At 40.6% G+C, this 10,427-nt stretch overlaps 1 long non-coding RNA gene across 1 annotated transcript in view; it reads right to left on the minus strand.

Moving 5' to 3' along the window:
- LOC138259105 (uncharacterized) overlaps positions 1 to 10,151 on the minus strand; it is an 81,185-nt gene extending 71,034 nt beyond the window's left edge. Inside the window, exon 1 of the long non-coding RNA XR_011198638.1 lies at positions 10,003 to 10,151. This is a non-coding gene — a long non-coding RNA (uncharacterized lncRNA). The remainder of the gene's footprint in view (positions 1 to 10,002) is intronic.
- Between the last annotated feature and the right edge of the window lie 276 nt (positions 10,152 to 10,427).

A 10,427-nucleotide genomic window follows, 5' to 3' on the forward strand; every position in this document is an offset into this window, starting at 1 on the left:
AACACTCCGAGCCCAATATATTAATATATATATATATATATATATATATATATATATATATATATATACACATATATATATATATATATATTCATATATATATATATTCCTCAACCCTATCAAAAATATGGTCTTCATCTAACTTCCAGGTCATGCTTCTCTCCTTTTTAAAATGAGTACAATATTTTATTGGTTAACTTCTATTACAATAATTTTAATCATGTGGACACAGAAGCTACTGTCCTTTTTGAGGATTTTCTTGACTCCTTTACAAATACAAAACGCATTAGTCTGATTTCGGTGGGGGGACTTCAATATTACTTTGTGTGATCACAGTGGAGATGGGTTTGTAACTTTAGAAACCAGTGGAACCTAGACACCTCCCATTTCAAACACATTCCCTATGGGGAGAACTTGAATACTATTATTCTGAAACATGATCTTGTGTGTGTAAATGATATGGCAGCTTTGAGTGGTAATTTAATCCCAACTTTTACGGGAAGTAAAAAGTGCAGCACTATTGATTTTATTTTATGTCCCCTGAACTCATACAAGTTTATACAGATTTTAAGGTAGTTGCGCATTCATAAGTGACCATAATCCTTTAGTGTTAACTCTGAATTTATATATAATTAAACCCACCAAAAATAAAGGTAATAAGATAATTTATCCCAAAAAAAAAGAGGGATTAGAATCAAGTGGGATAAACTTAATGCTCAAATAATCTTGCAAAATGTACCTACTGTATTACGGTATCTTAACTATAATTTAGATGTATCCACAATCTCGAAAGATTTTAGCATTTTATGCAGAGCTAGCTCAGAAAAATTATCCACTGATAACCCCAAAAAATATAAGCAACCTTGTAGATGGTTTAATTCAGACACAGGCCTTGGAGGACCTTATAGCAGCAGCAAATCGGAATGATAGCCTTTTGGGGAATTTTAAATCACCCTTTTTTTCTAGCAAGAGGTTGCACGACATGAAGCCCAAATTTCAGCAGATCAATGGGTGGCATACTATGAATATATGTTTAAGAAACAGTGTAGTCTAACATCTGATGTAACTGATAAAGCTGATCCCAGTGGCAGGTGGACCTTACCCAGGAATCCACCATAGCCTTTGAGGTAAAAGGCGTCTTAGCAGCACTAGGGAAATGTGGTGGAGGGAAGGCACTGGGTTCAGATGGCGTACCAGTTGGTGTATTAAATCAAAATCAATTCTGGGCGCCTCTTCTGACAAATGCATTCAAGGGTATATCTTCATGTCAAATAACGGAGTCCTGCGAAATGGCCATAATTTCGACAATCTTTGAAAAGGAGACTGGGAATTACTATCTTGTTATAGGCCTATATCTTTAATAGGCTCCAGCTGAAAATCCTGGGAAATGTACTCCTAGCTCGGCTGGAATCTCGGGTCACAGAGCATAATATTTTGTCTAACATACAATATGGTTTTAGACCTGGTATTGGTGCTGTTGATTAGTGCCTAAACTTGTATCTTCTAACAGGTAAATTCATAATGGCGAAGGAAGGGTAGCTACACTTGTCATTTATTGATTTATCCTGTGCCTTTGATATTGTGAATCGGTCAACACTCTGGTCACTGATGGAGAAGAATGGGGTTGAATTGGAAATGCTTATTTTAATCAAATGTTTACACCAATGCTTAAGTCTATTGTGGTAGCTCGGGTGAAACAACTTCTTGCATTATTTCTTTCTGTGGGGTGAGACAGGGTTGCATTCTTGCCCCCTTTTTATTTGCATTATATATGAATGGAATTGCCAAATATTAGGCAGAAGTTGTGTAGGATATCCCCTATATAGATTCCCAACCAATCTCCATTCACCTCTTTGCAGACAATGCTGTCCTCATACACCGCACGGCTAACAGTCTTCAAATATTATTAGATTTTTTCACTCTTTTATGGGTGATTTGGATTTAAAAGTGAATTACCTTCGTCATGGGGAATGCCACATTGGAAAAAAAATGAAAGATTTTAATTATTTGGGGATTATTTTTCGTTTCAGTTTTAAATGGAACGCACTTTTGAATAAATGAGGTGCAACCCTTTCAAAAACACAGAGAGGCTATTTTAAGATTTTCACACAGTTTTGGTAGGAAGCCCATTAAATAAATGCTGACTCTATATAAAACTAAAAGCATTTCTGCCAGGTCCTATGGGGAAAGTCTATGGGGATACCCAAGTCAGTCTGCCTTTCAACAGGCAGAGAATAGTTTCATTTGTAAACTACTAAATGCTTCCGGTGGGAGCTGCAACCCTCGTATGCCATGTAGAATTAGGATTGGGGTATCTAGAAGATCAGTCAACACTTGCTCCGCTTTTGCTATGGATCAATTCTTGGTTTAATTCCGGAGACGCGGTTAGTTAGGTCTTGTATTATTGATTGTCTCACTTTAGATGGTGTGGCTTACATTCCCCTGAATTACTTATCTGAGACAAAATCTCGAGGCCATAGGTCTCAAGGATTTGTTCAACCACCCTTATCAAATCACCAGTTCATGTAAGGAGGAGGTTAATTCACTCTTTCTAATATATTGTACAGATGTAAGATTAAGGAGGGCCCAGTCCATGGTTTCACTAAAAAGGCATATCGAGATTGCGACTACAAATTGTGGGGAACCGTATATCTCTTTTGAATAGCGAACCCCATATATCATAGTTATCTTAACCTTTTTAGGTGGTCTGATTCACTATAAGGTAGTTTTCCCCCAGTGTAATACCTGTAAATATGTTTTACCTCTGTGTAACTGTGACCATGTTTCCACACAAAGCACAAGCCACTTTACATTTGTGTCCTATATATAGAGTTTTTAGGCGGGAGTATTTAATTCCTATTTTATAGAAAACTAATTTAAGTATATAGAAAAAACACTTGATCTTTTTACAGAAAATCTCTAGTACAGAAATATGTCTTGCAGTAAAAACTCTATTAGGAGGGTTCGTGAATGAAGGAAAAGATATGAATCATTGTCTTTATGATTACATGGTGAAGAGGTATTTTCTCCAAGACTGGTGTAGTGCTGATAGCTGTGACTTATGATTTTGTTTATTATGGTTTTAAAATTTGTATTCATAAAAATGTATCTTGATTTTAGCAAACATATGTTTTACATATTTAATAAGGAAGGAAAATGTATGTATGCATATTTGCATGACTTTTGTGGCCAATAGCCCAAATAAAGTTAATTGACTTGACTTAAAGTAGACAAAAGAAATGGAACATCAGTTAGCTCGAAACCTAGCTGCCTTACCTCTAGACTGGGAGAAGAAAGGAAGATTGTGCATCCGGATGGAAGGATCTGAAACGGATAATGTGTTTGTGGGAAAAGGTGAATGGTAACACACTTTTGATGTCAGAGCGAACTATAAGTTCCATTTGGATGGGGAGGACGCTGTTAAACCTGGAGTTAATTTTGTTTGTGGAAAACATGCTTATTTTAGATTGCCAAAAGGATGATATGGAACATGTTAGTTGGGGATTGTTTTTCCTAAAATGTACCATGTGGAGCACTTTGACGATCCTCTTTGGACTCAAGTTTCTAGATCTAAGCGAGGTGTGAGTGCAGGAGAAGTGGAAGGAGACATTTTTGGTGCTTTGATCCTGTCTGTTGGAGTGATTTTGAATTATTTAAAGTTTAGAAGGCTGAAAAATATAGTGGATAAACTAGCCAGTGGTACTACTGGAGTGTTACTGGTCATAGATTCTGAGCTGACTGCGATCAGATCAATGGTTTTACAAAATTTACTTGCCTTAGACATATTGCTCACAAAAGAAGACGGAGTCTGTCGGATGCTTAAGGTCTAACAATGTTGTACCTTAATTCCGTGTAAAAGTAAGGATTTGCAGAGGTATATCCAGAATATTTCAGGGTTGATAAAAGATTTGAAAGAGTTGGAAGCGACTGGTGCATGAGAAGAATGGAAATTCTGCTATAGATAGAAGGTTCAGAAATTTTGGAAGTGGAATTGTATTGCTTGTGTTGAGACCATTGCTGATTATTTCCATAGTGGTAATAATTCTGTTGATTGGATACAACATTTTCTAAGGAATGAGGATTCAGCAAAGCAGAAAGAAAGCAGAGGCTGAGTTTGAAGAAAGTCAGAGTGAATATTACAATGACATGAAGCGTTTGGAAGAACCCAGACGAAAGCTGTTCAGAATTACTAGGTTTTAGAGTCTCATTCAAGAATGAAGTGGGTTTTTGATGATGTTACGCGTCAGAGGTAGGGTTGAAGGAGCATAAACTGGCTACTCCATTATGCTTCCTAAAAACATGTAACATGTAAGACAAATAGTTAAACATAGTGCACTGAAATAGATCAGTAAAAGTGCACAATGAAAGTTAGTGTTTTATGCAAGCCACATTTAATACTCGTTTGCAAGAATGACAATGTTATAGTATATGTTAGCCTTCATAATTTTTTAAAATCAACAAGGAAGGCATTTAAAACATATTTGAACTAAAGTATATTCATGTTCATTATAGTTGGTTGGAGTGAAGGCTGCATTCTTTTTTAACGTTCTAATCTTCAACGTGAAAGCTTGTTTTTCAAAAGCTGCAGGTGCTGACATTAACAAGGAACTCGTTGTGCACGAGAGATCAGAGGGTCTGAAAGAACCGCTACCAGACGAAAGGAGTATCCTGGCACTAATAGCTATAGCTTTTTAGATTTGAGAATGCAGGGGTGTATCAAGGTCGGGTGTCGAAGGCTTCGGACAACTGAAGGGTTAATGATAATTGATTTGCAGCTTTCTTTTTCCAAATGAGGGTTTTTGTTATGATATCATCAAACCTGGGAAAAACTACGAGTTAAGTGGGGTTAGAAGGAGAGCGATTCGGATTCTCTCTGCCCCTTGCTTAGAGCGGACCTTCTGCGGTACAGATCTCATGTTTTCTAAGTGGCTTTATTCCACCGCACCTCTCCTGAACAGAATCTTATACTGAAGATGTGTTGGCTAACCTATCAGAATATTCCTTTAGTATTAGAATACTTTAGGCGCTAGATTCAATGGTTTGGCAAGAGAACTTCATTTTGTTGCTTCAATTCAATATTGTACAACATCTTAATTCTCCATTGGTGGTTTTGTAGATATATACTATGGTTTTGAGATTCACCTATGTAACTTTGGCTTTGAGTCTGCAATAAAGACCTTTGAAAATGTAATTTGAACTCTGAGGTTTAAAGTGTGACTATTAAGTTGCACTGTGATTGGTTTGAAAACTTTGGTAAAATTACTTCTTCACCCCTTGGGACAGAGAAAAAAGATTAATCAGACCCCAGATGAAAAGATAGGGTCCCAGGCTCCATCAACGCTTAAGAGAAAGAGGTTTTATATTTTGAGTGCCTAACCATCGTATGTCCTGATACGTTTCATAGTAAAAATAATTTCACCATGAAAAAAATGCCTTTATGAATTAGGCATCAAGAGTTTCTATACCTACTCTACTGCAACTAATCGTAGTGTAAGTTGTCGGGTCCTTTCACGTTTTAGGTGGGAACATGACATTTGTTGAAAAGGGTGTTTGCATAAGGTTTATTATCTCCTCTTCATTTCCTTGTCCCAGTTGTTACATCATCATCAGTGTTCACATCCTAGAGACAGGCAGTCGGGGATGGACTGACAGTGCCCTACAGGGTGGTCTGACAGGCCAGTGTGTGGACTAATTTTCTGGCTGTTTGCAGGCCTGCTTATGGTTTGTTGTGCCAGTTTTATTGTTGTTTAGATTCATATTAAAACATACATCACCTGCAGCAAACTCAAATCCACGCCGTCTTCCATACTTTGCAAAAAACCTATACAGTGTGTCTTTACAAGCTCAAAACTGCCTCCATTTTCAAACATGGGCACCTATTTTTGCTATCTATTTAACTAGTGGGGCCACATTTATTTTGATGCCTGGGCCTATTGTCAGTCCCAGTTGGACCCATTAGGCAGTCAACTGCCTAAGTAAAAGAAACAAAGTTTAAATTCTTCCTCGTCGAGGAGTACCTATAAAGGACAACCTCTTACCAAAATATTTCCCTTTTGTCAGTCCTTGGTAGAAGGCAGTCACCAGCTGCTTCTTGTCTATAGCCTCCTGCTTAAGTTTTGGGGTTTGTTTGTGCCTTTTTTCCTTGTTGCTTGCAGTTTGTTTCTGTTGTTCACTGTGTTGCTGCATTTGCTAGCTTCCTGGGCCACTGCTGGGCTTATGGTCCTGGTTCTGCCAGCAACGTGTTTTGCTGCACACACACATCATTCTACTGGGTTTGACTGGGGCCAATTTGATCTGGTACAGGAGTCTCACATGGGCTGTTCCAGCTCACAACAGGATTGGGCTATGATTATTTTCCTTGATGTCAAAGTGGGACTTCCGTCAGTTTGCATGGGTTGTCACCTCAGGTTGGGCCTTTACCAGTGTGCCATCTGCAGGGATTGGGGCAAACATTCTCTGTGTGAGGTGATGGATGCTCCTTCGCAGATAGATAGTGGCCAAATGCTTTGGGGCTGGTGGGTTGGAGGTAATGGGAGGGTAATAAAAGTTGACCAAACATCAGGATGGCACAAGTATGCAAAACAAATAGGTATATAAAATAAGATTATGGGAAACTGTTAGATTACGAAAAAGAAGTATGAAAAAGGGGACGAGTATGGAATTGTCTCCCTGTAAGGGGGAGATGAAGGGGGACAATCACCTTAATCCATGAGGGGAAAAAAAGATGAATTAAAGTGAAGCTATGTATCAGACGTTAATAAAAGCAATTAAAAAATAATTACTGCAAAATGTATCTTTAAGCAATAATGTTCCTTAAAATGACACATGGAGTCCAGGCTGCATTGTGGACGAAACCTGTGCTGCGCCATGCTGGTCTTTGGACTTGAGGGACGTTGCCTCATTTCACAATGCTGGTGCCTCTTGTTTTGACCAGAGTGTGGCCCAGCTTTCCTGATGGCCTTTTTAGCTAGGCCTTCTCTAGATCCCTATTGGGCCTGCAGCTAGTGTTTAGGTTAGTTATCCTTAACAATGCTGTGGACCTTTCATGTTAGATATGGATACCTCCTGAGATGGGAGGCTGGTTGTAGGCCCTCTCTCCTGGATACTCTTTACTAGGCTTGGAACTGAAGTGTCACTGCTCTAAGTGTGGCTCTAGAGCACCTTTGCTACAGGTCAGGTGACTGCTGTTCTTTATTTCTTGTTGAGAGTAGGCTTTGGCCATCACCTGTGCTCCCTGATGGCTTGTGGGGTAGTATCATGTCTCCATGTTTCGTGGCATCTTGTTTAGTTTTGATGCATCACTGCCTCTCTGCTGGGCTTGAAGGGGTTGTGTAGTAATAGTTCAAATGTTTGCCTTACTTTTCCCTTATTTCATGCTGGTCTTGGTCCCCAAGGTGTGCCTACTCTGTGGTGCTAGAGGATGCAGGAAAGGTAACCCCCATGCGCCCCCACAATTTTCGTGGAGGTCAGGCTTTTTTCCTTGAGCTTCGAGTTACCTTTGGGATGGTGAGATGTGTTATTTGTCTTCCTGGACCACGTCTCCTTGTCTCAGTGCTGAGCTTGGTGAGAGTTGGGTTGTGCTACTTAGGGCCTTATTATGAGTGTAGCGGTCTACAGACTGCCACATTACAAGCCTGGCAGTCGAAACTGCCAGGGACCCATCAGCTATGCCAGGATCTTGGATCCCGGAGGTCTGGAGGATGGTGGTGGTCCTAATCTGCCAGGGCAGCGCTGCCCTGGGGATTATGACCCCCTGCTCCACCAGCAGTAGCACAGCCATGAAAAGGCTGGTGAGAACGGGTGCAGGGGCCCTCCTAACCAGCACTGTTGCAATGTTCACAGTCTGCTCTGCAGACCGTGAACATTGTGAGAGTGATGGTGCTCCCTGAAGGTGACAGCATTGACGCCGGCTCGATTACGAGCCAGAGACTATGTGTAGCGTCTTCCCACTAGGTTGGTGGGCGGAAACTTAGGTTTCGCCTGCCGACCTAGCAGAAAACCCATAATAGCTCTGGCAGGGAGGTTGATGCACAGGCAGCAGCCACCCCATTGGGAGTTTAGCGGACGGAGTTTTCTGCCCGCCAAACTCATAATGGGGCCCTTAGTCTACCATTTGCTGGCACCTGGCTGGAATTGGGACTGGGATTATGGTAGGACTCCTTGACTGGGTGCAGGCAAGACACCTTCACTTCCTAATGGGCTTGGGCTTTGTGTGCCGATTGCCATGTTGTTGTTTCTGTCCATTTTGCCTATTAGGCTTGTCCTTAACTACTCTATTGGTATTGCTGGGTGACCAGGTGCTTGTTGGATGTTTTCTGTTTGCTCCCTATTCGTCTCAAGGTCTATTTTGCTTAGACACACGCATATTTATGCTCATGAAGTTTAATGCCTTTCTGTCTCCTTTTTCTTGGGTGGACATTGGTGTCTGCTGTGGCTAGGAATGTGTATTGGTGCACACTAGTGCAGGAGTTGACTTTTTATTGAGGTTTTCACTCAATTTTTGTTGGATTTCTAAGCTGCATCCCTGTTCTTTCCACTCAGGGTTGATTCCCAACTGTTTGCTGCTACGACATGCTGGTTCAGCCTTCTTGCTTTGGTTCTATCCCATTTGACTCCATTTTTGAGCTTTGGGTTTTAGAGGTGCTATGTCTTGCTCCTTTAGTTTGGGCTGCTGGGAAAGGGAAGTTTTATTTGGGTGTCCTTGTGCTTACTTGGTCACCTGTCTGTGTTTTTCGTGATCCCTATTTGACTCTGGGATTTTAGCTACTAGCCTGTTTTCTTCAGTAAATCTTCTTGCCCTTCACCTTAGTTTTGTGTTGGCTGCTGTAGATGGGGAGGTTGTGATGTTTCCACAGTTGTCTGACTCTTCCAAAGGGATTGCTTCTCTCACTAAGTTGACCTTACCTTCTTTTGCTTATGTCATGTGGGCTGGTGACATTTTATGTTGGAACTGGACATTCACCAAGGTGTGTGAGGCCCATTTGTCCTTTTGAGGGGATTTGCTCATGCTTCAAGGTAGACTGGCTGGCCTTGGGTTGTCCTGGGTCAGGTTGTGTGTCCAACATTGGTAACTGGTTATGGACTGCCCTAAGAGGGCTTCCCCTAGACATTCCACCCTTTCTGGTTCGACACATTAGCATCCCAATTTGCTATTTTGTTGTGGGTTCTGGTGGAGGGCTACCCTGTGCTCCTTGCTGGCCTGGTGCTTGGTCTACCTTAGCTGTACAGTGCCTACTGTTGCCAATGACATAGCCAAATTGCCATGGGCACCAATGAAGAAAATGAAATGCCCTCTGTCTCACTGTTTAGTAGTGAAAGCCAACCTTAATTTTAGTCTAGTGGGCCCATAACACTCCTGGTCCCCTGTGCCACTGCACCTGCTGCACTGTTGATAGCTACATTCTGCCTAACTAATACCTAAACGTCATCACGTTCTGTAGGGCTGCTTTGGTAGTTGTCTCATTAGTATTTTATGTAATTAGTCCTTTAAAGGCACCCATAAATGGTTTTGTTGGCCCCGTAGGCAGCAGAGTATCACTCGCCACAATGTAGACTCACCTCATGATGATGTATGAATGGGGAAGAGGAACAGTATATAGGCTGCATATTCACATGATTATCTCCCCGAGAGAAAGAACATGCTTTTTACACATTTTGGAAATTATCGTCCTAGTTTGATTGCACATCTGAGTTTTAAGTGAAACATACCTTTGTGGTACCAATCGCTACAAAGTCTTGAAACAGGAAAGCTGAACATACATCATATGACTTATTACGTTGTGAAAACAAACAGGAAACACCAGAGGATTTTAGCTTGGGAAGCAACAAACAGTAAAAATAAGTGCTGGCACTCAACTAAGACAATCCAAAGCAAACACAACTAAACTAAAGGGATAGTTTAAACGTGAAGCAGACATTAAATACTATCCAGCCATAGTTTTAATGTCAAATTACATTATGGATCAAAGGACTCACATAGAACACACAGTGCCTCAGTCTCACCCTAAAAAGTTGGTTCTGCTGAAGTCCTGAGGCTCTGCTGCTGCATTCATTTCTGTTTGTCCCGACTCCTCCTCTCTGTGTGAGGAATTAAATGTACAGTGCTGTACCATTAGTGCTTTGAAGAAAGCCAACAATATGTAGCATTTTAAACCCCGAACTAAACTAGCATCAAGCACAAACATGTAACAATGAAAGCAAAAAAGCCAAAGCACTAAAAATAAATATAGCCAAAATTAAAATCACACTGGAAGGGAAGGAAGGTGCTGAAAGTACTACAAACCACCACCAGTCAATAACTGATAAATGATCTTGTTTACGTTCTACCAATCCCACAGTCTCAATGCATGCTGATGCTCGATTAGCAAGACAAACATTTTTTCTTTTTTGGAAAAAAAAAATGTTGATGCTTTTCCTTTGAAACTATA

This window comes from Pleurodeles waltl, chromosome 2_1 (genome assembly GCF_031143425.1).
Source record: "Pleurodeles waltl isolate 20211129_DDA chromosome 2_1, aPleWal1.hap1.20221129, whole genome shotgun sequence".
Taxonomy (NCBI): Eukaryota; Metazoa; Chordata; class Amphibia; order Caudata; family Salamandridae; genus Pleurodeles; species Pleurodeles waltl.